The following is a 26079-nucleotide window of genomic DNA, read 5'->3' on the forward strand; positions in this document are numbered from 1 at the left end:
TCATCCTTCTTGCTTTTTCCCCCCTGAAGTCTCATAAGTGGGCCAGGAATAATAGATTCAAAAGAGCTTTTAAAAAAATCAACATGATAACCCCATCTCTTTCTATCAAACAGCGCCCCACAAGTTTAAAGATCCCAAATCAGTCTACCTCCTGTAAACCACCTCTTATTTATTTATTTATTTATTAAGCAACTTGTATCGCGCAAACTAAACCCGAAGGTGTCAAGGCGCCTATCAAAACCAATCAAAAAGTTTGCAGAGCACCACTAAGGGTATGCACGTGTAAAAAGAGCAGGGCCCACTGCGTATGGCACAGCAATACTCCTTAGCGCCCACTCCTGCCGGGACTGTTTCCAGGAAGGTGGGAAGGCTTGGTAAACACATCTTGACAGACACGAAGCAGCTACAGACAAGCAGGAAAACATTAAGACATAAAGCAGGTGCTAAGGGAAGGATCCAGATGCCCTGAATTACAGAATTGAATTAAACAAGGGGAAAAACACAGTAATATGTCTCAAAACAAAGACTGCAGAAACCAGGACAAATCAACAAATATATCAGTGACAGGATTTATTGCAAGTGTGGTTTTCTTCAATGTTTTATATACATATATACATACACATTTATATACACATATTAAGTATTATGAGGTGTATTACAAAACTCACGGACGAGTTTAATATGATTGCAAAGGGCTCCAAATTTATAACGCCTTTCTTTCGGCTGTAGAAACCATAGCATCCCTCTTTACTCAGCTGGCCATCCACATAAATTTTTTTTGCTCCAGGAACGTCATCCTCTCCCTTTTGCGCAGCCTATCAGCACCACTGATTCACCCGATTTCTTCCTGTGTCTCCCCAGTGCGACCTCTCTTATCCAATGGTCATAGGTCAGTTTCTGTTCGTGGTGGTGGAGGGGAGCTCCTTCCGGTGCCTGGAAAGCTCTTCAATGTTCTCCATCCAGGAGCACTGCACAGGAAGAGAGAGACACTTGAGCGAGCAACAGCTCCCGGATGCTAACAGTAAATATCATAAAGTGCCATCTAGGTAGCCCATGTGTATTCAAAATCTCCTAGATCCAAACGAGCAGCCCAGATCATATTACATATTTTTCTGAGATTGGCCTACATTTTCTGAACGGCAACTCACCACTTAGCGTTGGTGGGACAAGGATGAGCACAGCTACCGTATTTTCTGGCGTATAAGACGACTTTTTAACCCTTGAAAATCTTTTCAAAAGTTGGGGGTCGTCTTATACGCCGTGGTCATTTTATAAGCAAGCGAGTATAGCCCAAACCCTATATTTTAAAAGGAAAAGTAGGGGGTCGTCTTATACGCCCAGAGTCTTATACGCCAGAAAATACGGTATATGCTATTACGATTCCAAACACAGAGATCTAGTTAAAATTAAAATTCTTAGCATGAAAAATGTATACTGCTGGCCGTTGTAATGAGCTGTGTGTCCGGAATTGGTTCCCAATATACAGGAGGTGGGAAGTTGTACCCCGGTACTCCTGTCAATGGGGACAAATGTGTATGACTATCATTTTACTATAGGGAAAGGGAGGGCTGACTGACAGATCATTAATAAAAGGGTTGAGGATGGGCTGGACAGGGTGGGGACCCAGTATCATTGCAAGAAGAGGTTTGAGTTCGCCGATGGAAAACACAGCTCCGTCTCAATAGGTTGTCGAAAGGGTGGGGGGGAATATGGTGCAATTTCCTGTGACTGGAGTGTATACTGTGTAACTGCCTCGCATACTAAATTGGCTGTACGATGAGCAAACTTTAATAAAAAGAGGTTTTAAAAAAATGTAATTCTTATAAAATTCAGCAGATTGCCAGGCTGTCCATCCACCACAGATAAGGCCAAGTATTCTCTTCTGGTCTCTCAATTCTAGACTGCCAATCGTTCTCACCCTTTCCTTCCATTCCACAGATTCTGCAAATCCTTATTGCGTTTCCCCCATTCCACCAAACCTCCTTACCCGGTCTTCTCACTGTCTCTCAATTCTACAGACACTGCCTATTCGTCTCACCTTTTCTATCCCGTCTCTGCCTATCCTTCCTACCCAGTCTTTCCAATTTACACTCCCTAAACTTCGCGGTCTCTGGATTCCTCAGACTCGGGCAACCCTTCTTACTGTCTCTCCATTCCACAAACTATTCCTATCCCTCTGGCCGGATCACTGAAATAATATCGACGGACAAAATATCGAGTTGCCAAAATATCGTGGACAAAATATCGACAGTCAAAATATCGAGTTTGTATCTACAAACAGGTAAGTACAAAAATATCGAGTACAAAATATCGTTAACAAAAATATAGATGTAAAAAATATCGACTTTATTAAAAACAGTGTTAAATTAAATTAATATTAAATTTTAATTACTAAAATATACTTAAAACGACTTAAATTAAATTATAATAATTAAATAATAAATAAAAATAATAAAAATAATTTTTTTAAATCTTATTTGTTGACCCTGAACCCTAAAAATACCCCTTTACCCAAAAACCCAAAACTGACCCTGAACCCTAAAAATACCCCTTTACCCAAATACCCAAAACTGACCCTGAACCCTAAAAATACCCCTTTACCCAAAAACCCAAAACTGACCCTGAACCCTAAAAATACCCCTTTACCCAAAAACTGAAAACTGACCCTGAACCCTAAAAATGCCCCTTTACCCAAAAACTGAAAACTGACCCTGAACCCTAAAAATACCCCTTTACCCATGAACTGAAAACTGACCCTGAACCCTAAAAATACCCCTTTACCCATGAACTGAAAACTGACCCTGAACCCTAAAAATACCCCTTTACCCATGAACTGAAAACTGACCCTGAACCCTAAAAATACCCCTTTACCCATGAACTGAAAACTGACCCTGAACCCTAAAAATACCCCTTTACCCATGAACTGAAAACTGACCCTGAACCCTAAAAATGCTCCTTTACCCAAAATTTATCAATATTATTTAATTAGCAATTAATTATTAATTAACAATAACAATAAAGTAAATATATTAGAACATTAGCTGTAATTATTTTAATAATTAATATTATTTTTTCAAAATTAATTACTTAAAAATTACACAAAATTATATATATTAAAAATGTACTCTAATTAATGTAATTAACTAATTACAATTAATTAATTAACAATTATTTACTAATACAAATTATGTTCAAAATTATATTAATTAATTAACTAATTAATATTAATTAATTATCAATTAATTATTAATTAAAAATATTAACAAACATATATTAATTAATTAATTATTATTAAATTACTTCCCACCCTATTCCCCTATAAACCCACAACCCGCTACAGAATTACATTACGCAATTATTATAAAAACAAAATTCATGTAATAAAATATTTTATAACATTAATACACACTATTCACACATATTATTACATAAAAATACACTATAAAATATTACATATTATTAAAAAATCGATATTTTTGCTATCTATATTTTATACAGTCGATATTACTTCACTTACCTGAAAAACGATATTTTTGTAGTCGATATTATGTCCAGTCGATATTTTGTCCAGTCTATATTAAAAACTCAATATTATGTCCAGTCGATATTTTGGAGTCGATATTTTGTCTCTATACCCCCTCTGGCCACCTCTTGCCCTTCAGATTCTTATCTTCATTTCCTTCACTACAGTCAGTTTTCCCTCAATTCCATACCACTTCATTCTCCATCCGGCTTATCCTTCTTACCTTGTACTCCATAAACAAGAGATTCTGCTGATCTTTCTCACCCTGTCCATTCAATCATCTGGCTGGGCCTATCACTGTCACTTAGTTGCTTCTTTCACCACTTCGCCCAACCTTTTCACCTGGTCACTCTTTTCGTCCCAGAATCTGCTGATACTTTTCACATTCTTCTCCCTTCAACACAGGCTTGAATACCCCACTGTCTTTAATTTTCCTACATGCTTATGTCTCACATCACCTGCTTCAATGATCTCTAATACTCCTTTTCAACACAATTTACCTTTCATCACAGGTTCTCTTGCTCTTCTTTCCTTATACCTGCACTTGTTAAAAGGTTCACAGGCTGTTTCATGTCTCCTTGGTCCTCTTTCCTCACTTTGTCCCTCTAGGAGTCAAAAACTTTCCATGTTTGCCAGGGGCTCAGTCTCACCACAACTCATAAGTATATCCTTAATCCACCTCAGTCAGTGTCTGGCCGTCTCCTTCCCTCTCCATATCACAGGCTCAGTCCTACCTCTTCTCGGATGTTCAATCCTCACTTTGCCCCTCCATTCATCACAAACTTATTCTAACTTCTCAATTTGTCACTCTACCCATAGCAAGCTCATTTTCGCCGCTCCTCAGTTCGTTACCTTACTCACTACAGGCTCAGTCTCTATACTACCTGTGTACTCGTTTCAGATTATCTCTACTTCTAAGACTATCTTTTAGTTTTTAGGAGGCTCTTGGCCTTTCCTAAACTCCTTTTAATGCAAAAGATCTTTAATCTCAGTTTTGCCCTCAATAAATACTTAAAACAAATAAAAAATACCTGGCAAAATGCAATCATGCTGAACTAGAATACTGACAAAGTTTAAGAAACTGATATTCAGACATCATCTGTCCATCAATTTGTTAGCCCCAAGTACACAATAAAGGCTTGGAAGAAACTAATTGGTCAGAACAAAGAAGCCCCAGATCCCACCCCTCGACACAAATCACTCCAATATAACAGACCTTACTCAAGGTCTCAGAAGAAGGAATTAAGAGAAAGTCTCCCAGCAGGAAGCGATTAAGCAGTTAAGATACCTCACTCCCATGAGGAGCTGTGGATCAGGCAAGGATGGGGGCTAACCTACAAACATTCATTTGAAATAGGGAGGTTAATCCAGTTAGTAATTAATGATGTGTCAGTCATAACAAATTATGAACCAACTACAACAAATTCTGAGAGAACTAAGGGATCTGAGAAGCACTTGTCAAATCAGTTTTGTACATTTGAATTGTTGTACTTTTGCTTTATTGGAGAACTTGTGGTCATGAACAGGTAGTTATGTTCAAGAGTTGGTGCTGAACCTTCAATGCCACTAAAGGGCTAGCGATCAAAGTTCAAAGAATGCTGGTATATGCACTCCAAACTCAGGGAAGTTTGCTCCATTACTGGTGGGTAAAGCTCACCTAGCTTTACTCCAGCAAGTATGGTTAGGCCTCAAATTGCTCTGCTCCAAGGTCAGTAGTCAGAGCTCACATAGAACAGTGAAGATACATCAGATACCATTGCTAAATGGAGAGGGTTTAAAGCTCAGTGATGTGGTCACAAGTCAGAAAGCTTTGCTCCAAGAAGAGTGGACAGGGTTCAGAAGGTTTTGCTCCAAGGAGAGCAGTCAGAGGTAAGGCAGCACAGCTCCAGGAACAGGAGTCAAATCTCAGACAGCATTTCTCTGCGCCAAGAATGGGGAAACCTCAGAATTCTTTGCTACAAGTGGTTGGAACTCAAAAGAGTTTGTGCTATGGCAAAAGCCTGCTCCAGGGCTAGAGGTGCTCTCTCTGAAATCCTTTAGGGCATTTTTTTCTGCAACGCTAGGTAGTGTAAGAAAGTATTGATAAGGGGAAACATGTGTCATGCAGTCTTGATCACAACAAGGAATGCCAATGAACCTAGCTAACTGCCCACACTACAGTGGCTCACAGATGTCCTAACATCAAAGCAGGGGATTCTTCAGGTATTAAATAATACAACTGACCAGAAGTTTGGTGACGCGGAGAACAGTTGACTGGTACTCTGTCACTGCCTCAATGTTTTCACTGAGCCGAGCTAGCTCTGCCACCAGATCCTGCACAGCACCTTCGAAGTCTGGAAGAAAACAAGAGAAGCACTGAACTTACCATTTGCTCCAACTCCAGATGTCACTGCTTACATCATTCCCAGCCCTGATTTTGAGCTCACAGGTCACAGTATACAGAGACCCCAGTATCACCAGTACACCCCTAGCCAAGAAGTCACACCCTATCCCATATCTAGTTCAATCTCTCAACCCAGCCCCGAATTTGTATTTATGTGCAACACTCCAAATTGCCTCCAATCTGACGCCACCTCACATCCAGCTTCACTGGTCACCCCTACCACCAGAGTCATTGCTCATCGCCTTACCAAGACCGGTGCACCACTGACATTCACGGGATCCACATCAACCCAAGCCTTGGTATTTCACTCCCCCCTTCCCAAAAAATTCACACAATAAGCAATCAACCAGCACGATAGCGCACCAAAAGCTTTGAAGGAAGGATTTATCCTCAGCTGTAAATGTATACTTGCTTTCAGCCTCGCTCATCTCCTTTATGGCGCTCATTAATATCCTTGGTACCACAGCTTGCGTCAGCTCCACCATTACTGCTCCAAATAGCCAATCGTAAGCCACTGCATCACTTAAGAAGCCCATGCAGTGAAGCATCAGTCCTTTGAGTACCTGAATCTGGTTTGGATGTCTTGGCTAGAGGGTGCCAGTGACTGCCAGCCTACTGAGAGCCTGAACAGAGTTCTACTTTGCATTATATTAATCATGTTCTGTGATGGAGCATTCAAGCTTTAAAAAAGTCAATTCAACACTTGTTTCAGGAAGCGCAGGACCGGGAACTGGTAATATTCACATTGGTATGGAAACCAAAGGTGGCCATTTCTCACCAAATCTTGGTTACTAGATAATGATGAATTGCCATTGAAGAGTTTGCCTGAACCCTCGGTTTGTTAATATTTGGATCTCCAAATTAAGCCCTATTTTCCAACCTCTTGAGCTGCTTGCGCCAGCATGTCATTTCACGTTACCCGCTTTTCCTGTGGTTGTAAGCTGGATAACTTGTTACGTTTGCTTCCCTTGCTGTGTTTAGCCAGGGCTTAGGAAATCAACCGGTCTCCATTAAACGGGTAGAGCAAGTTACCAACTACACCCCATGCCAACAGGGTATCAAGGAGATGAAACTGAAATGACTGACTGCATTTGTACAGCAGTCTTTTTACGGGTGAAACCAGACTTGTATCGCACTGCACCCAGCCTTACTAACCATTCAGATCAAATGTCTTAAAAGAGACCAACTCTTGCCCTGAAGGCAGAATGACTGTGAAAGCTTCAAAAATAGGCGCCAATGGTGCTTTTTTTTTAAAAGCAGGATTAAGAGGCCCATTCAATACTTTTTTAAAGTAGGTTTGCCTTTTGTTGGAAACTTACTAGTTTCACTCTGCTCCAATGAGTTTTAAAATGTTAGTTCCACTGTATTAAGATTTTTGCTAGAGAGGGCGACTTGTTTTGTGTCGTTGTTTGTCTTGTTCTGCGCCTTGAACCGGTTTTACTGGTATTGCCATATACTAAACTAAACCACTGGCAGTTCACATGTGATCCCAAAATGTTACTCGCAGTTACAGATTAGAGGCAGGAAAGGCATGTGGTTAGTGAGGCCACAAATGTCAGTCATATGCCAGGACTGCCACTAATATGCCTCCATGACAGAGGGAACAGTGAGCCGCCTGTCAGAGGCACCCCTCAAAGGTCAGCGGGATAGAGTAAATAACATTAACTTGAAGGGTTAATAATGTAGATCAGTTTTCTGCAACAGTAGCCGTGCTTTTGAAGAGTCAGGGGTGATTGATCACAACACTGGATCACTGAAATAATATCGAGCCCATTAATATCGACTTGCAAAAATATCGATGAGAAAATATCGAAGGACAAAATATCGAGTTTCTATCTTTATACAGGTAAGTACAAAAATATCGACTCTAAAATATCGACTGTAAATAATATAGACTGTCAAAATATCGTTTTTTTTATATGTCTTTAAATTAAGTTAAAACTAATATAAAAATAAATATATTTACTTAGTTAAAATGATTAAATAAATGTAATGTTAATAAATAATTAATGTAAATTACAAAAATAAAAAAATTATAATATATATATATATATATATATATATAAATACATATTATTAACTAAATATATATAATATTTTTACCGTAGCATAGCAAATTGGTTAAAATGTATTGTAACAACTATAGTGAATTCAACAGTAGAAAAACGCTGGACAGCGTAGGGGTAAAAATTACTATTCCCACTCCAGTGGGTGCAACAGTAGGGAAAACGTTGGATAGCGTAGGGGTAAAAATTACTATTCCCACTCCAGTGGGTGCAACAGTAGGGAAATCGTTGGATAGCGTTGGGGTAAAAATTACTATTCCCACTCCAGTGGGTGCAACAGTAGGGAAATCGTTGGATAGCGTTGGGGTAAAAATTACTATTCCCACTCCAGTGGGTGCAACAGTAGGGAAATCGTTGGATAGCGTAGGGGTAAAAATTACTATTCCCACTCCAGTGGGTGCAACAGTAGGGAAAGCGTTGGATAGCTTAGAGGTAAAAATTACTATTCCCACTCCAGTGAGTGTAACAGTAGGGAAAGCGCTGGATAGCGTAGAGGTAAAAATTACTATTCCCACTCCAAAGAGTGCAACAGTAGGGAAAACATTGGATAGCGGAGGGATTAAAATTACTTTTCCCACTCCAGTGGGTGCAACAGTAGGGAAAGCGTTGGATAGCGTAGGGGTAAAAATTACTATTCCCACTCCAGTGGGTGCAACAGTAGGGAAAGCGTTGGATAGCATAGGGGTAAAAATTACTATTCCCACTCCAGTGGGTGCAACAGTAGGGAAAGCGTTGGATAGCGTAGGGGTTAAAATTACTATTCCCACTCCAGTGGGTGCAACAGTAGGGAATGCGTTGGATAGTGTAGGGGTTAAAATTACTATTCCCACTCCAGTGGGTGCAACAGTAGGGAAAGCGCTGGATAGCGTAGGGGTTAAAATGACTAATAATTAATTAACAATTAACAATTTTAATTAATTTACATAATTAATTAATATTAAATAACTTACCACCCTATCCCCCTATAAACTCACAACCCACTACAGAAAATAATTTACTAAATATTAATTATTTATTAAATATTTATAATTATTTACCAATTATATTTTAATTAATTACCAATTAATAATTATTTAACAATTATGATTAATTAACATAATTAATTATTATTAAATTACTTCCCACCCTATCCCCCTATAAACCCGCTACAGAAAATATTTTACTAAATATTAATTATTTATCAATTAAATATTTATAATTATTTACCAATTCTATTTTAATTAATTACCTATTAATAATGAAGTAACAATTATTATTAATTTACATAATTAATTAATTAATTATAATAAAATTACTTCCCACCCTATTCCCCTATAAACCCACAACCCGCTACAGAAAATATTTTACTAAAAATTAATTAATTATTTATTATTTTTTACCAATTATATTTTATTTACCAATTAATAATTAATTAACAATTATTAATAATTTACACAATTAATTAATTATAATTAAATTACTTCCCACCCTATTCCCCTATAAACCCACAACCCGCTATAGATTTATATTACACAATTATAAAAAATTATTAATAACTACCTTATTTTCGATTTTTTTTTGTCTATATTCTATCTAGTCGATATTATGTCTAGTCTATATTTTTGATTCGATATTTTGGCTATTAATATCGATATTACTCGATATTTTTGTAGTCTATATTATGTCTGGTCGATATTTTGGCTTGTCTATATTTTTTACTCGATATTTTGTCCAAACGATATTTTGGAATCGATATTATGTCTGTTTACCCACAACACTGTCCCAAGCCATCAGACCTTCCAGAATCAAGTTAGGGAGTGAAGTATATTGTGTAATAGAATTCAAATTAATATTATTGCCCAAAAAGACATACAAAGATGCTCTGTGCCATGTTTGTATTGTTTTGCCTGCATGTTCTGCAGGTGTTACAATTTCAAGTATACATTGGTACCTCTGATATACTGGATGTTCAGTATGTGTACAGCAGGCAATAGTACCCTTATGTACCTTGAACATTTAATAAAATATATATTTTTAAATTAAAATGAGAAGTCATACAAGTTCTGCTAAAGTACACACAAGTTACAAAAGCCCCAGAACAACAAACGTTGTCTTTTCGGGCTTCTTGTACCACTAATGGGGTTCCTGCTCAGAACAAGTTTACCAAAAACATACACGGATGAGGCCTCAATAGGATATTCTCATTGGCAAAATACACTCTCCAACTTTCATTAAGAGAAGCAAAAAGGCATAATCTTTACTCTTAAGAGGTAAACTGAAAAGAAAGGCTAAAAACAGAGATACTTATATATAACTTTAGGTTTAGTAGTGGGTGAAAATTGCAAAAAAAAAACACAGTTGATGGACAGAATGCAGAACAATGACTTACATTCACCCCAGTACAAAGATCTGGGCCTAAATCCATCGTTTTTTTTGCACTCCACACCACCCTAGGTCAGACACTGGCTATATGCAAATCAGCCTTGACCCTGTGCCTCATGGGAACAGTCCAGCCCGAACTACCAAGCCATGTCTTTCCTAGACCGGAATCAAGCAGCCTGGATAGTTTGACTCCAGTGATGTGGAGAGCCTGGGACTCACGTCCGAGCTTAGTAGTGGGTGGCCAATGTTTAGGTTTAAAACTCTACCGTAGTTCAAATTACAAAATGAAAATAAAAAATGAACATGCACTCTGTTTGCAAATATTAACATGAACAGTGTAAACATCAATGAATGCAGAATTAAGTAGAGACAAAAGACTTATGTTTACCTTCTGCAGCAGGGAAATGAAGAAAACTAAATCTTGACTTGGAAGGTTGCAACAGTGAAATACAGAATGATAGATTATTTGGAACACTGTATAAAATCATCACAATGAGACTCTTGAAATACTGGAGCATGTGTACTATTTCAAGGGAATGAATGGACTATGTAGTTTCAGCATTCTACATAGGTGAGCGAACTACATTGTGGGAATTCCCAAAGTAAAAGGGAAATAACCACAGAAATACCCAGTTTTATAGGAGAAGTGAAAACATCCTACATCCATAAAGGGGTAAATAAGATACTTGGAAATATTCAGCATACAATGGCAAGAAAACCCACTACATAGTGACATCAAGTTTTGTGGTTATAATAAATTAGAAAAGAGCAACTGGAGGGAGATGGTAGGGCAGGCGAAAATCATTGCATGGTGAAGAAATCAACGTGGGGCAGGGGAAGTACACATGCAGACAAACAGAGCGCAGAGGGCCATGGTAGAAAAACACTAGTGAAAAAGAACACAGGCAAGACGGAGAAGCACATCAGTGAGCGAGAAGCACATGAAATACACAAGAGAGAAACATGTATCACAGAGGTAGGCTTTTGGGCACACACATGCGGGAGAGGTGGAAAATACATCCACTCCCATGGAGTGTTTAACCAAAAAGATAAAACAAGTTCCCGAAAAGTGAGCCTCAGAAGGATAGATGCCAGCCAATCAGATATAGTAAAGAGGGTATGCTCTAGGGTGGGACAAACACAAGGTGGACAATCTGGGACAAGGAAAGCGACTGGTGAAAAAGCAAGCAAATGAGTGATAATAAAGTTAGCCAATGGTAAGCATTCAGAGGGTTGAAAGCCGCTGTATTTTTTTGGTACGCCTGCAATAGGTCATTTGCAACCAGACTGCTCAACTCTAAAATGAAGGAGCAGGTATGATTCATTAGCAACAAATTGTAGGATGGAAAATGCTTTCCAAAATGGACCGTGGGTTGCCACCACTACCAGTGCAAATGCTCCTTCTTCCATGCCTGAGAAGAGGCTTCTCAATGGGTACTGCATAGCTTTTCATGTTTTAAATGTGACTATTGGCTGCCCATGGAGCATAGCAGTACCCAAGGTGAAACAACAAAGCCATTATTTTGGTGGGGGCAGGAGATTATTAAAACAGGACTTACAACATAAGGTTGAAAGTAGGAGCCCTGCTTTAAAACTTTGTAGGGGGCAATGATTTGAATTCAAGGAAAAGCACTGGATTGGATCACCTCCTTCCTCACCGGAAGAACTCAGAGAGTCCGGCTCCCTCCTTTCAAATCAGAGGCCTCTGAAGTCATCTGCGGCGTGCCGCAAGGATCGTCACTCAGCCCCACCCTCTTCAACGTATACATGAGCCCCCTCGCAGCCATCGTTCGCCAACACAATCTCAACATCATCTCCTACGCTGACGACACCCAACTGATCCTCTCACTCACCAAAGACCCCAACACCGCCAAAAACAACTTACACAAAGGAATGAAAGAAGTAGCCGAGTGGATGAAACACAGCCGCCTGAAACTGAATTCAGACAAAACAGAAGTCCTAATCTTAGGTACCTCCCCCTCCGCCTGGGACGACTCTTGGTGGCCAGAGGCCCTTGGAAAAGCACCCATCCCGACGGACCACGCACGGAACCTGGGCGTCATCCTGGACTCCTCACTCTCAATGACCAGACAAGTCAACGCTGTCTCATCATCCTGCTTCAACATTCTTCGCATGCTCAAAAAAACTTTTCGCTGGATTCCCACCGAAACTAGAAAAACGGTCACTCACGCACTTGTCACGAGTCGCCTGGACTACGGAAACACCCTATACGCCGGTTCCACCGCAAAACTCCAGAAAAAACTCCAACGCATCCAGAACGCCTCAGCCAGGCTCATACTTGATATCCCGCGTAAAGAACACATCTCTGGTCACCTGAAAAACCTCCACTGACTCCCTGTAAATAAGAGAATTACCTTCCGCCTATTAACCCACGCACAAAAAGCACTTTACGAACTTGGACCCGAATGCCTCAACACACGACTGTCCTTCTACACCCCCTCCCGTCAACTTCGATCCTCCAACCAAGCCCTGGCCACTGTTCCCCGCATCAACAAAGCCACCATGGGAGGTAGATCCTTCTCCTACCTGGCAGCCAAAACCTGGAACTCTCTTCCCACTCACCTTCGGCTTACTCAGAACCACCTAGCATTCAGAAAGCAACTTAAAACTTGGATATTCGACAAGTAATTTTCCCCCTTCCTCAAGCGCCTTGAGACCCTATGGGTATGTAGCGCGCTATATAAATCTCTGACTTGACTTGACCTGTGTTTGGTTAGCACAAGGGGGAGTGTTTGTGCGCCGGGCAGGTGAAGCCTCCTTTCATTCTGGGAGGTACAGATGACCCAAACTCCTCGAGTTCCAGGCCCTGTCTAGCTGTACACTGGCCACCCAACACTGCTCACCTCAGTCCTGTGCACCAGAGATCAAGTCATCCACCATTCACCCCACAGTATATTTCACCAGCTGAGCATCCTTTAACATGTGATTACTTTTTAAACAGCCCTTACCCTACCACTACCACTCTGAGAGCAACTGACCCCCTCCACCCGGTCAGTCACCACACCCTTCTATGCACCACTGTTAAGGTTCTCATGTCAGGCATTAGTGGCTTATCAAATCCAAAGAATACTTCTTTTGCATTCTGGTACTTTTAGTTTTGCTTTTCCAGTTATCAGCATGGGATTACCAGCCCCTAAATGCGAAGAACACTCAGAGACAGTGGATAATAATAAAGCCTGACATAAAACCGTGGTCCCAGTAACCTGTGAGAAAACTCCTAGAAGACACCTTCTACCACTCACCACACAACTCTCAATCACCCACCACTCTGGGCACTGGTTTTCCATTCAAGAAGCAGCATCCAACTCTCAGAAATCAACTTAGTCCATTCACAACCACTAAGGTTTTAAATGGTCAAGTTCTGCCCCTGCTTGACATGGATACCAGCACTTAATTAACCACTTGTAAAGCATAGTTCAAAGTGGGCGGGATTGGAAGGGCACGATGTACAATTTTTTTCTATAAACGAAAAAAAATTCCCCTTTAAAAAAAAAAGAAGAAGACAACCGTTCTGGGACGGTTAATTCCAATCGTTTAAATGCTTCCGCTGAAATGTCATTCAGCAAGTCTCCTGTGCTGTGAAACCGTAGCTGGGCAAGCAGCTAAACAAGCTTTTTGTCAGGGTCCCTGCTTGCCTTAAAGAAATGAAAATGTGCACAATGAGTAAACCTCATGCGCGCTATTGGAATTTTGGCACTGTGCTGAGATTTTAAAAAACCCATGTTACACGACGAGCTGGGCTCGTCATCAGCGTGCGAGGAGGCTACACCATGACGAGCCCAGCTCGTCATGAGCGTGGAAGGGGTTAATCTGCAAACATAAAGGGTAATCTGCAAATTTAAAGGATGCTTGGGAGCCAGTACTGGCTTTAATTGATTGAATCACTTGAAGCTTTGTGATGACAAAGATTCATTCTTTTTGAGTGGTAGTGCAAAGAGTTAACAACTGAGCTGTGAAGTGCTCGCTTTTAATTATAATTGTATTTATATAGCGCTTTCTACCCCATACGAGGTGCTGAAGGAAATAGTTGAGTAAAAAAAAAAAAAAACAATGCATTACATACAGTCTGGGTATTACTAAAATCCATATTTTTGAAGCACCATTTTATCTTAAACCGTTTTGTGCATTTTGTAGCAGCCTATTTTTTGGTCTCGCCTGGCGTTAGCAGCGCGCATGCGCTGCTCTCGCCATGAGAGGGGTTTTTGCAATCAATACGGATTCAGAAGGGACTTGAAGCCCCGCCCCTGTTTCCCATTGGCTTGTGTCATCTTTTATGGCAAACGGTGGCGGGTGATTGGAAATCTGGCATCTTGGTTACCTCCTTGCCCATTTTTAGGACGGCCCATGTGGACCGGCCGACGCCATCTTTGTTTGGCGTGACGTAGGAGGGTGTGCTGGTAACGGAAATGCTGGCTCCTCATTGGGAATTCTACCAGCTCCTCCCTCCCCTTTCCCCCATTCACAACAAACTCCCCAGAGTTGGGCTCTTCATTCATGTATTTCCCGAGGCGGAGGGCAAACTTAAGCTTCATTGCTCCGACTGCATCGCTAACTGCAGGCTATGATTCATTTAGGTTCAGACGCCTTAATTTCTGTGCTGCTGGAGCCAGGCCAGCCCGGTGCTGTTTGCTTTATCTTTTTACTGTTGCACTGTTTTAAATTATATAGATCGTGGGCAGCTGGATCTGTAGGGGCCCCTGTGACTTCTAAGGAGCAGCCCCACCCCCACCGCACCGCGGAGGCCCAAAGCCTCTTTAGAACGTGTTTTCTTCAGCTAACGTTTAAAACAGGGACACATACGTTTTGTAAATAACTTAGTCCTTGGCAGAGCACAGTGACCTCATTACAGGGACCTTAATGTTATTGCGTGATCACTTGAGCAGCAAGCTTCAGGAGGAACAAACGCATCAGCCGGGAGCGCCCACCATTATGTTTCGCATTCTTACCGTGAACTTGTTCTTTTTTCGTGAATAGATTTAAAAAAACGTATTTAAAATCTGCTTATAACATAAAGACTGTTATATTGTTCATAGGTGTCCTGTCTGTACAGTGAAAAAAGAAGTCCAATAATTAATCACAAATATTCTGGTTACTGTGAAGCTTGCCTGGAAAACAAGCAAAGGGAGCAGTTTAAACTGGGGACATTAAACTCACGCAGAGCAGGGCAGAAGACGTAAGTGTGTTTCTTCAAAGCAAATGGACGAAGCCAGAACTACAGCCCTGTAGAGACTTTCTGAATGATCCGCTAAAGTGCTTGTGGCCGTGCTAAATGATGTAATCTAAATTAAAGCATTAGCATTTATTGTGTGTGTCTGTGCAATTGTGTGTGTGTGCGCATCTGTTCTGCCCGACACGCTCTTCGGCAAAGCCCAGTTGTGCTGAGTGAAAGAAGAGCCCCCCCCCATCCCCTCCCCGCTCCATTAAGCAGCCCTGCACCTCCCTTTGTTGGCTTTGCTGCCAACCCCGGACCGCCCCTTCTGCAGTCTTTGCACTCGTCCCCCGCCCTGGTGAGAAACGGAGTCCAGCAGTCCTTGCACCCGTCCCCCGCCCTGGTGAAAAGCGTCCGGCGTCAGAGGTTCCAGGAGGCAGATTTCATTCTAGTATAACTTTTGCGGTAGTCAGAATAAAATAGACACTGTTGTGACCTCTCTTTCAACATGTAGGTCTGGTTAATCTTCTATGCTGGTGTAATGCTGTTTTAAGTCCATTGGAGCTCTGACACTACTTCCTGCCGGAGCCTCGGGTGGAGCAGTTTTGTTCTAGAAAATTCTGCTCGTCTTAGATTTGAACACTCAGGGTGTTTGGAATTAACTCTTTCTCCTAGCCTCGCAGATGGAAACATGAAAGTGTGTGTGCCTGGGTGTTTGTGTTCATGTGTGTGGCAACCGTGTGTGTGCATGTGTGTGTGTGCATCTGTGTGTGCCTGTGAGTGTGTGTGTCTGTGTGTGTGTGTGTGTATCTGCATGTGTGTGCATCTGTGTATGCGTATATGTGTCTGCATCTGTGCGAGTGTGTGCGTGCATGACTGTGTGCGTTTGCCTGTGTATGTGAATGCATCTGTGTCTGTGTGCCTGAGTGTGGGTGCATGCATGTCCAGGGCAATGCAATCCTTCACTCCTATCAACATTAACATAAAAATGAATTTTATGTTTGAATCACATTTGCCGTTGTCAGAATGAAATGAGTGATGATGTGGTCAGGCCTTGCCTCAACATGGGATTCTGATTAGGTGTTTCTCGCCAGCCTGAAGTGTGTTGTCGGTCAGGTGGAGCTCAACGTTGTGGTTCCTGCGAGGGGCTAGCGTGAGGTCTGACATTTTTTGTTATTTCGAAGCAGGTTCCTCTGGTCAGAAATGTGAGCTCACATGTGTTTTGAGTTAACTCTTGTTCCCACCCTCCTAGACGGAAACGCACGCCTAGGTGTCCTTAGAGCAAGGCCTGAGCTCGGGCGGCGTTGACTATGTGCGGTGTTATCAAGGAGTCTTACCTACTCATGTAAAATGAGTAAAGCAGGGTGTAGTAGTGGTGGGGTGCATAGAGAGTGCAGAACGAATAGAAGATCTTTCATTTATAAGTTTTAGGAAATTCACAGAAATATTTGTTTGTCTAACCACAAAATCTCCCGAGCTGCAGGCTGATAGCTGTTTTCAATGACCGCTTGACCTCTCTGTGGATGTTAGAGGGAGAGAAGAGAGAGAGAAAGAAAGAGCGCACTTCACATAAGTCCTACTTCCATTACAGAAATCTGCCCGGTGGGTGATAATGTGCTGCATGGCTAAACACTTATAAGGTCCCAAAGGCGAGACCTATTGGCTTTGCCAATGCCTGTTTGTACCAGTCTGTGTAATGCAAGTTTAAAATAATGACTTACAAATTCACAGTGCTATCCGTCACAGGCTGTGACCTCATAGATCTAAAAATAAACAAGTCACTATTCTCCACTACACCAACCAAGATTTAATTATGTGGCTCTTTGGTTCCTCACAGACCTCTACAGTGTATTAACTAACAGAGGTTTCATAACGTATTATAGTGCGTTTCCCACTAACAACTTTATACATTTATTTTTTTTATTTAATCTGCACGTTATTTTATAAGTAGCTAAAACAAAAAAAACGTACAGAATATTTTTCTTGTTTTGTCACACTTTTGACCCCGCCCCCGTTGCATGCAGCATTGCAGTGCCCATACGTTTTTTTATGCACAGAACATTTTACGAGAACAAAAAATAAATCTACCAGCTTGGGAAAACGGTAGAAGCTAAAAGAGATACATACGCCTTGCAAACCTAAAATACCGCACCTTGCGCCGCTCCTGCCCCCGTCTCCATCACGGTTCCCGGCTTTACAGCTTCTAAATTCCCGCCAGTGCCACCGACACAGAAAAGGGACAAACTCTGGCTTTTGGAAACCTGCTGCAGTCGACTTGAAAACGGCACGACTCCAACAAGACACTGGAGGGAATAGAAATAGCGAGTGGGGGCAGGCTAAAGTAAATAAGAAATATGAATGGTTTTAGAAAACACCTTATGGTCTAGTCGTGAGAATAAGAATAATTTGAGGACAGGTCTGTAATTTAGTAGGAAAACGACGCTCTCTTCCTTATAACGTTGGGCGCCATCTTGGACTGAAGTACTTTTGGGAGGTGGAAATTTGAAAGATATTTCTCTGCGTGGAATCCGAAGAAGACTTTCTTTCGGACACTGAAAGGATATCTTTAATGCCACCGTGTTCAAAATAGTTCGATTTAGTGTGATATTTAACTTGCACACGAGGCAACCCTGACTCAGTGCTCATACATGACAATATTTTAAAACTGGAAAGCGAGAAATTTAAAAAAGCTCTCGGGAAATACATTTTCCCCCTTTGACCAATATAGAAGCAGAGGCACTTTTAGGTGAGAGGAAGCCAAAATAAAGGTATATTTTTTCTTCAAAAATCCAGAGTCTTCCACATAAATCAGGTCTTTTTTATTTCGAGTCTGCATTTATGGATGTTGTTAATATTACCTGCGGCGTGACCCTTGAGGTGTTGTACCTAATTGGTAGAATTTGCGTAACAAATGCTTTCAATCTGTCATCAAGTTCAAGGGTCTATCAGCAAAAGCTGTTCTTGACAAATGTTTGACTACACCTGGAATCAACATCTCCGTCCTGTATTGAGTCTTTACATTTTACCGTATACATTGCAGTGGATATTTTCAATCTCATTCCCTCCTTGCATGCCTGCCAAGTGTCATGCATCAGGCGTGACACTAGCGCATTTCAGTGTGGTAATCCGCATTACCGCACTGAAATGCATTGTCACGCATAATCGTAGTCTCAGCAGGTGTTTAACTGTGAAGTGCTACCACGGTAGTAGAAGCTGTGCTCCATTAGGTGAAGCAGCATGAGCCTGGTGCGCTGCTGGCAGCATGCAGTGGACACATTGTGAGCTATCTGACCTCCGCCTGCTGCACACAACTGAAGCATTGCAAACTAATGTATGGTTTGTAGCAGGTCAAAATGGGAGTTGCGGCCGCGCCGTCTTCAGGGCTCAGCTGCAGCTTTCATTCTCACAGCTCTGCTCAGGAGGCTCAGCCCGGGCGGCAGCGGCGCACTTGGGTTCAAGGAAGTCAGGATGTTTTAGGTTATGCATGGTGGATATAGAACCGAGGTTTTTTAAGGATTTGGTTGCAGAGGAAAGATGATTGTCATGACATCCCGTCGTTGCTCAGCACTTTGGTTTCACTTTAGTGCCTTGCACAAGGAGACTCATGGGCCCTGGAGGCAGCGCTTGATCAGCTGCTTGCAGCCAGTGCCGCTCATGAAGGTCTGCCCTGGGCATGACTCGAGGCTAGGGGCCTTGGGGGTGCTTGCCCTGGACATGGCTGTATGCTCAAGGCTGCGGGGGTGCGTGCTGGTGTCTGGCGGGGGTGCGTGCTGGTGGCTGCCGCCGTTAGTTTTACTTCAGCCTCGGCCAGCCAACAGCCTCCTTTACTTGGGCTGGCTAAGGCAGCTCATCTCTGCACAGCTCAGCTCTGCGGCGCAGCTCTTCTATATCTCACTGCAATAACAGATCAAAGCGAGGGGGCGTGGCTAAGCACACAATGGCGGAGGTCGCAACAGGGTAGAGCTCCATGTTAAGCTCCCCTTCCCTGAGCCGATTCTCCGCCAAAATTCATCGCAGCCGCCCGAAACTGCAGGCGGACCTCCCTGAGACACTTATCGGCACTCTAGCCGCCTTTGAAATTGGAGCTCCGACACGGTCGGCACCGGACTATCCTGCGACCCTCCTGCGGGACCTGCTGCGTCCCGGCCGGCGGAGAAACCAGGAGAGGACGCGGCAATTCCCGCTTCACCGAATGCGACCCCCTGGCCGGCTGCCGCTAAGCTGTGAACACCTTCTGGAGACCCTGACTTTGCCTCGCCTTGCTGCTGGATGCCTGCGGGGGGCCCGGGCTGAGGAAGGAGCGGACACCCGGCCCTAACATCGCGGCCGCCGCACGCCTGGTGCTCCGTGCGTGGGGCAGGCCCGTTTGGCTGCTTGGCGGTGCGCCCGGCGCGGACACGGCTCGGGGGACAACGCCAGAGAGGCACCGGCGAGGTGGCGGACCCAGCAGACGGGACTCCTCTTCGGGATGTTGCGGTGAGTCCGGGGTCGCCCGGTGAGTCCCTCCCGCGCCTGCCTGCATTGCGGGACCCGCACAAAGAGGCCACATGGAACTTGCACTGTGCATTCTCTGCTGGTAGAGAAGCTGCCCGGCTCCTCATCTTGACCGCCACACCGCAATCCTCGGCAGCCTGGCTGTCTTCCTGTGGTAGGGGCACACAATAGTCCGCTCTGCACCGGACTCGCTTGCGGGTCCCCCGCGGGGATAGTAGCTGCCCGGCGGGCGGGGGGACGCTCGAGAGGCCGCGGCCTGGGCCTGGCTGTCGGACTTACCTTACCTCCCCGCTCGCAGAACTCAGCCCCTGTGGACCCGCGCGCCGCCCTGGCCCCCCGGTCCTCCGCCACACCTGGGAAGGCACGGAGAACCTACATTGGAAAGAGGCGAAGACCCGCTTGACGGACCTCCCACGCCGCAACGGCGACGGCCCCGGCCGAAGGAGCGGCTGCTGGCTGACGGACCTACCGCCTGGCGGTGGTGTGATCCCGGAGGTGCTGCTGGCGTGGCCCGGGTGGGAGGGCTACTGGCCGGGCGATCTCGCCCATGTCCGGAGGGGTGCGGACCCGCACCGGGACTGGAGGTGCCCCGCCGAAGGGTAAAACAGACAAGTTGCTCAACAAAATGGCCGCCAACCAGGTGACCGCGAGGCTGGACAGCGTGCTAGCAGCTATGGAACGCATGGAACAGTCGCTCCAACTGACCAGAACTTCATTAGAGACCAAAATAGACACTGTCGCCGTGGACCTGACCCACCTAAGGGACGACCACAGGAAACTGTCCGATCGGACCAAAACCCTGGAGGGTGCTGTGAAGAAGATCGAACCCAAGGTCACCCAGACGGACAGGCAAGTGCAGGACCTCCTGAACAGAGTGGAGTTCCTGGAGGACCGTGCCGAGGACGCGGAAGGGAGGGCGAGACGCAACAACATCAGGCTCGTGGGGGTCCGGGAAAAATGGGAGGGGACCCAACCTGCCCAACATGTTGAAGACTGGCTCAGGAACCTGTTACCCGAAGGCACGCTTTCGCCCTACTTCGTGGTGGAGCGGGCGCATCGAGTGCCAACGAGGCCTCACACTACCGGCGCTAATCCGAGGCCGCTGCTCTTCAAGATACTGAATTATAGGGATCGGGACATGGTGCTGCGAGAAACCAGGCGCCTCAGCGAAATTCGAATAGACAATGCAACAATAATGTTCTTCCCGGACTACACTGTTCAAGTTAACGTCAAAGGCACAACTTCATGGAGGTGAAGCGAAGACTCCGCACCGCAGGCCTTAAGTATTCCCTGCTCTTTCCTGCAAAGCTGAGAGTGGTGGCAAGAGACAAGACCTACTTCTTCAACATTCCCGAGGAGGTCAGTGAGTGGCTGGACGGGGGCACGGACACGGCACCCAGACAGGCGCAGGGCAGCGAGGCGAGGCCGCGATCACGCGGGCCGTGACGCCGCCGCAGAAACAGAGCACAGCAGACCCAACGCCCGGAGGAAGTGTCACGACACTCTCCGCCGACGGACCAAATGCTTCAGGAACAACAGGATGCACTCCAGAGAGTCTCCCAATTGAGTAATTCGCCATCCCCGGAGGCTGTCCTGGATGCCGGCCAACAGACAGTCCCTAGCGATGATGATGAAGCCGTATATGGGATTCCAGACTCAGATCTCGGTGGACCTACCGGACATCACGCCACAGACAGCTGACCTGTTTCTTTGACACCATACGAGTCATCTGTGAGGTACCCGCCACAGCAGGGGGATGGCGGCGCGAGCTGACTGGACGCTGAGGCGCGGCTGATGCCCGATGCTGCCGGGGAAATCTTCTCCCCCCCTGCCTGCTAGATGGACGGTGGATAACTGACACAGTGAGTACTGCCCCAATGGTGCTGATGCAAATGGAGAATGGTGGTGGTGGGGTTGTCTTTTGGCCCGTGCTCCTCCCGCGCCCCCTCTGACCGCAGGCCCCAGTCAACGGGGAGCCATTCTCGCCAGAGGCCCCGGAAATGTACCCCACCCCCTTTTCTCCTTCCCCTGCTATGGCTGGCTGGAACGGGGCCCCCCACGGGACAAATGGCACCACATCCCAGAGCACTGACATTGGCTGCCAGTTACCTGTCCCATATGGCTCGGGGAAGGATCTTGATCTCCTCCTCTGACTGATCATCTGAACTGCCAGGACTGTGCTTAGCGTACGATACCCATAAAGACTTGTATGGTTGTCCCTCTCAATCGAGAGCATGGACGGTGGCCCGTTTCGCCACTGCCCTTTTGGTATTCTAGGGGGTTCACCCACAGTTGGTTATTGTTGTTCTTTGTTTTTCCCCTCCTTAATGTCTTCCTGAACATTGCTGAGTGTATTGGGGTGGGTGGTCGCAGGAGAGCTGGAAAAGGAGATACAATGGGCCTGTGTTGGGCTGATGTTCGTGGCTATGGTGGGGGGGAGTCTACACTGCGAGAATGTTTACGATAACAATATGCACCTGGAATATTAGAGGCATGCACACACCAGCGCGCCATTATCAAATATATTCCTACCTGAAAAGGCACCAGATACACATTGCACTCCTGCAGGAAACACACTTGAACTTGGCGGAAGTGGCCGCACTGCGTCGTAGATGGAGGGGGCAACTGTATGCCACGGAGTATTCCTCGTTTGCCCTTGGGGCGCTGCTGTGGGTGAAGCCGGGTACTCCCTTCACCATGACAGATGTCCTCACAGACCCGGAGGGGAGGTTTGTGTTGGTGAAAGGCCGCATGGATGGGCAGCCTGTGGTTCTGGCATCCGTTTACTCTCCGAACACAGACCAGGGGGGCTTCCTAGCGAGTATTTCGGAGAAGCTGGCGCCCTGCCATGGTGTCCCCTGGATATTGGGGGGGATTACAACACAGTGCTGGATCCCAAGCTGGACTGCTCGGCCCCACCCAAGCCGGATGCAACATCTTTGGGAGCCATGAGAGCACTCACACAGTGGGCGGCACAGTGGGATTTAAAAGATGCATGGCGAGCCCACAACCCTAACACCAAGATATACTCTTACTACTCAGGGGGCGCACGCGCTACATGTCCGCCTAGACAGGTACATGGTGTCACCGGAACTGTTGCCACACATCACAGATTCCCAATACCTTGGCCGAACGCACTCGGATCACAATTCACACACGCTGCAAATGGCTTGGGATGCCCACATCCGCCCATCCCCACATGGCGTTTACAACCAGCCCTACTGCTGGATGCCCCCATCCGAGACTCCCTGCAGGCCTGCGTAGCACAATACTTCACAGACAACTCGGGCACAGCGTCCTCCCCACAGGTCGAATGGGACGCCTTCAAGGTGGTGATACGGGGACACTGCCTGGGCACGCAGGGGAACATGCAGAAAACACTAGAAGCTGACCTGCGCAGGGTGGAGGCAGACTTGCTCCGCTGGTAGCAGGTAGCGGTGGCAGGGTCGGGCGACCAACTAAACGAGGCCCGAGCGGAACACACGACATTGCTGGAACGACTGAGACACATCAATTATGCGGCTCACTCGGCGCGCGTACATCAACACAGCGACAAGCCCGGGAGGCTGCTGGCCTGGCTAGTCAGACAAGAGAACCGCACAAAGCCGGTATCCGCCCTCCGAACGGCAGAGGGAGAGATGGTATACACACAGAGTAAAATACACCAAGCCTTTGTACGTCATTACCAGGCCCTATACAGGTCACAGCTGAGGGTCTCATCGGCGTCCATAATAGACTACCTTGCAAATATACAATTGCCCTCCCTTACGGACACACAGCAGGGGGACCTAGGGGTACCATTCACACAGGAGGAAATGCGCGAGGCCATTTTCGCCCTATCCAATGGCAAATCCCCTGGCCCGGATGGCTTACCTGCCAAATTTTTTAAAGCATGTTCGGATACGCTGATCCCGGAGCTGCTCAAAGTATATAACGCCGCAATTGAAGACTCGGCGCTCCCGGACACGCTTAATGAGGCCAACCTGGTCTCGCTTTTGAAACCCGGCAGGGAAGAAACATGCATGGGTTCCTACAGGCCATTAGCCATGTTGAACACTGACTATAAAATTTTCACCTCTTTATTGGCCCGACGCCTAGCCATGGAGGTCCCAAAACTAGTCCATGATGACCAGAATGGTTTTATGCCAGCAAGGAGCACCTCCCGCAATATACGCCGCCTCTTCCAAGTTCAGGACGCCTCCACGTTGCATTGGCCGAGATCGGGGTGTCTAGTCTTAGACCTTGAGAAGGCCTTTGACTCCGTCGAGTGGCCCTATCTGGGGGCGGTGCTGGCCAGACTTGGAGTGGGCGATGCCTAAGCGGACACGGTCGGACTACTTTACCAGCGACCCAGTGTGCGAGTGCGGATGGGCAGGCTGCTCTCGGAGGCGGTGCGGGTGCGTAGAGGCACCCGACAGGGCTGCCCCCTGTCGCCCCTTCTCTTCTCTCTGGCCATTGAGCCTCTGGCAGCGCTGTTGCGGGAGCGGGGAGCAGGATGGGGGATTCCGCTAGCTGACGGGGTGCACATAGTTTCGCTTTACGCGGATGACCTGCTACTGTATGTACGAGACCTTACCGCCGTACCGGACGCACTGTCAGACATTTTCCAGACATTCGAAGAAGTATTGGGTCTTAGAGTCAACTGGACGAAGTCCGGAGTGTATTCGTTCAATCCGGACATGCAGGACTGTGATGTGAACCTCAGAGGTGTTCGACTCACATGGCATCCTACCACTTTTAAGTACCTCGGGATGCATATATACAGAGACACGCAGAGCATACTGGAGGGCAACCTGGTGCGCGCTATCTCCTCGTTGCGAGCCCAGATGGCCTTCTGGAAGACTCTGCCACTGATGTGCCCAGCAGGATTGCACTATCCAAAATGATAGCTTTGCCCGGGCTACTGTATCACTTCGCAAACATCCCACTGTATGTCCCCACAAAAACATTCCGTGACCTGGAATCAATGATCCGTAACCTGATCTGGAACACTGGGCGCCCCCGTGTGGCCCTGGCGAAACTCTACTCCCCGACTGTGGAGGGAGGGCTGGCAGTCCCTAACATGGAGCTGTATTACCTGGCTGCACAGCTACAATGGGTGACACACTGGCTCAGCGGCTCGCACCTAGACGACACGGCCACCGCTGCCTACCAATGGACCCACTCGCAGATCTGCACTTTGTTCCATCCCCTGACTAAGGGACCCCGCCCTCTACCCCTGCATGTAGCCGTGGCCCATAAATGCTTCATCCGTAGCCTAAAACTGACCCAGGAAATCAGGCCATATGCCCCTGCACTCCCCCTGATGGGCACCCCCCGGAGGGGCGGAACAGTGACACTACGCATTCTGGAGAGCTGGACTGCGGCTGGGGTGGAGACCATGGGCGACCTCTATGCTGATGGAGCCATGCTCCCATTCAAGGAACTGACGGTCAAGAAGTGGATGCTAGTAAAATAAACATATTAGTAAAGAATAAACAAAACTTGCCTAAAAATCATAGAAGTATAGTAAATCATTTGCATAAAGATACAGAAAAGTGCAAGACACCCACGGAACTCGCATTTAGCAAAACAGTGAGAAAAAACATGAGATCATACCACTTGTAATAATGAATCAGGACTTAGTAAGAAAAACACCCAAGCACTCCAATATATATGGGAATACCACATGAGTTCCCCGTTATCTATGAGGAGTCAGATATAACAATTCTGACTGGTATCTCCTTATGAGTTATTTCCCATAGTATGGGGAATAATACATTTACTCCGGAATACGATTTTAATTCCATGTGTTTTTAACCCCTCTGGGGTAAATAACAGGCTCAAATCCACACATATTTCACCACCTGCATGAGGCCAGTGGTTAAAGATGGGGGGGGGGGGGCGTTTTCTTGGCTGTGGGAGACTGTGATAGGCAGTTGGAGGGCAGTTTTTTTTTTGCTTTAGCTGGTGGGAGACTAGGCTCTGAGTGTGGGATCTCTGAGACCATAATTAACTAGTAAGGAGTTTGCGGGTACCATCATTTTGGGCCTCGTAAAACGTAAACACATGTAGTGCCTAGAGTGGTATTCACCAAGGGGTT

General features: G+C 45.6%; 1 long non-coding RNA gene across 3 annotated transcripts in view; it reads right to left on the reverse strand.

The window, feature by feature from the left end:
- Nucleotides 1-556: 556 nt before the first annotated feature.
- The window catches only part of LOC147673533 (uncharacterized), a 93655-nt gene continuing 68132 nt past the window's right edge, over nucleotides 557-26079 (reverse strand). The window contains exons 1-3 of one of the 3 annotated variants that reach the window (XR_015302621.1): nucleotides 17631-17687; nucleotides 5747-5856; nucleotides 557-968 (exon numbers count right to left, since the gene is read on the reverse strand). This is a non-coding gene — a long non-coding RNA (uncharacterized LOC147673533). Of the gene's footprint in view, nucleotides 969-5746; nucleotides 5857-17630; nucleotides 17755-26079 lie in introns of those variants that run through there. The other 2 variants (XR_015302620.1, XR_015302619.1) reach the window with 2 other exon arrangements.

This window comes from Lissotriton vulgaris, chromosome 12 (assembly GCF_964263255.1).
Source record: "Lissotriton vulgaris chromosome 12, aLisVul1.2, whole genome shotgun sequence".
Taxonomy (NCBI): Eukaryota; Metazoa; Chordata; class Amphibia; order Caudata; family Salamandridae; genus Lissotriton; species Lissotriton vulgaris.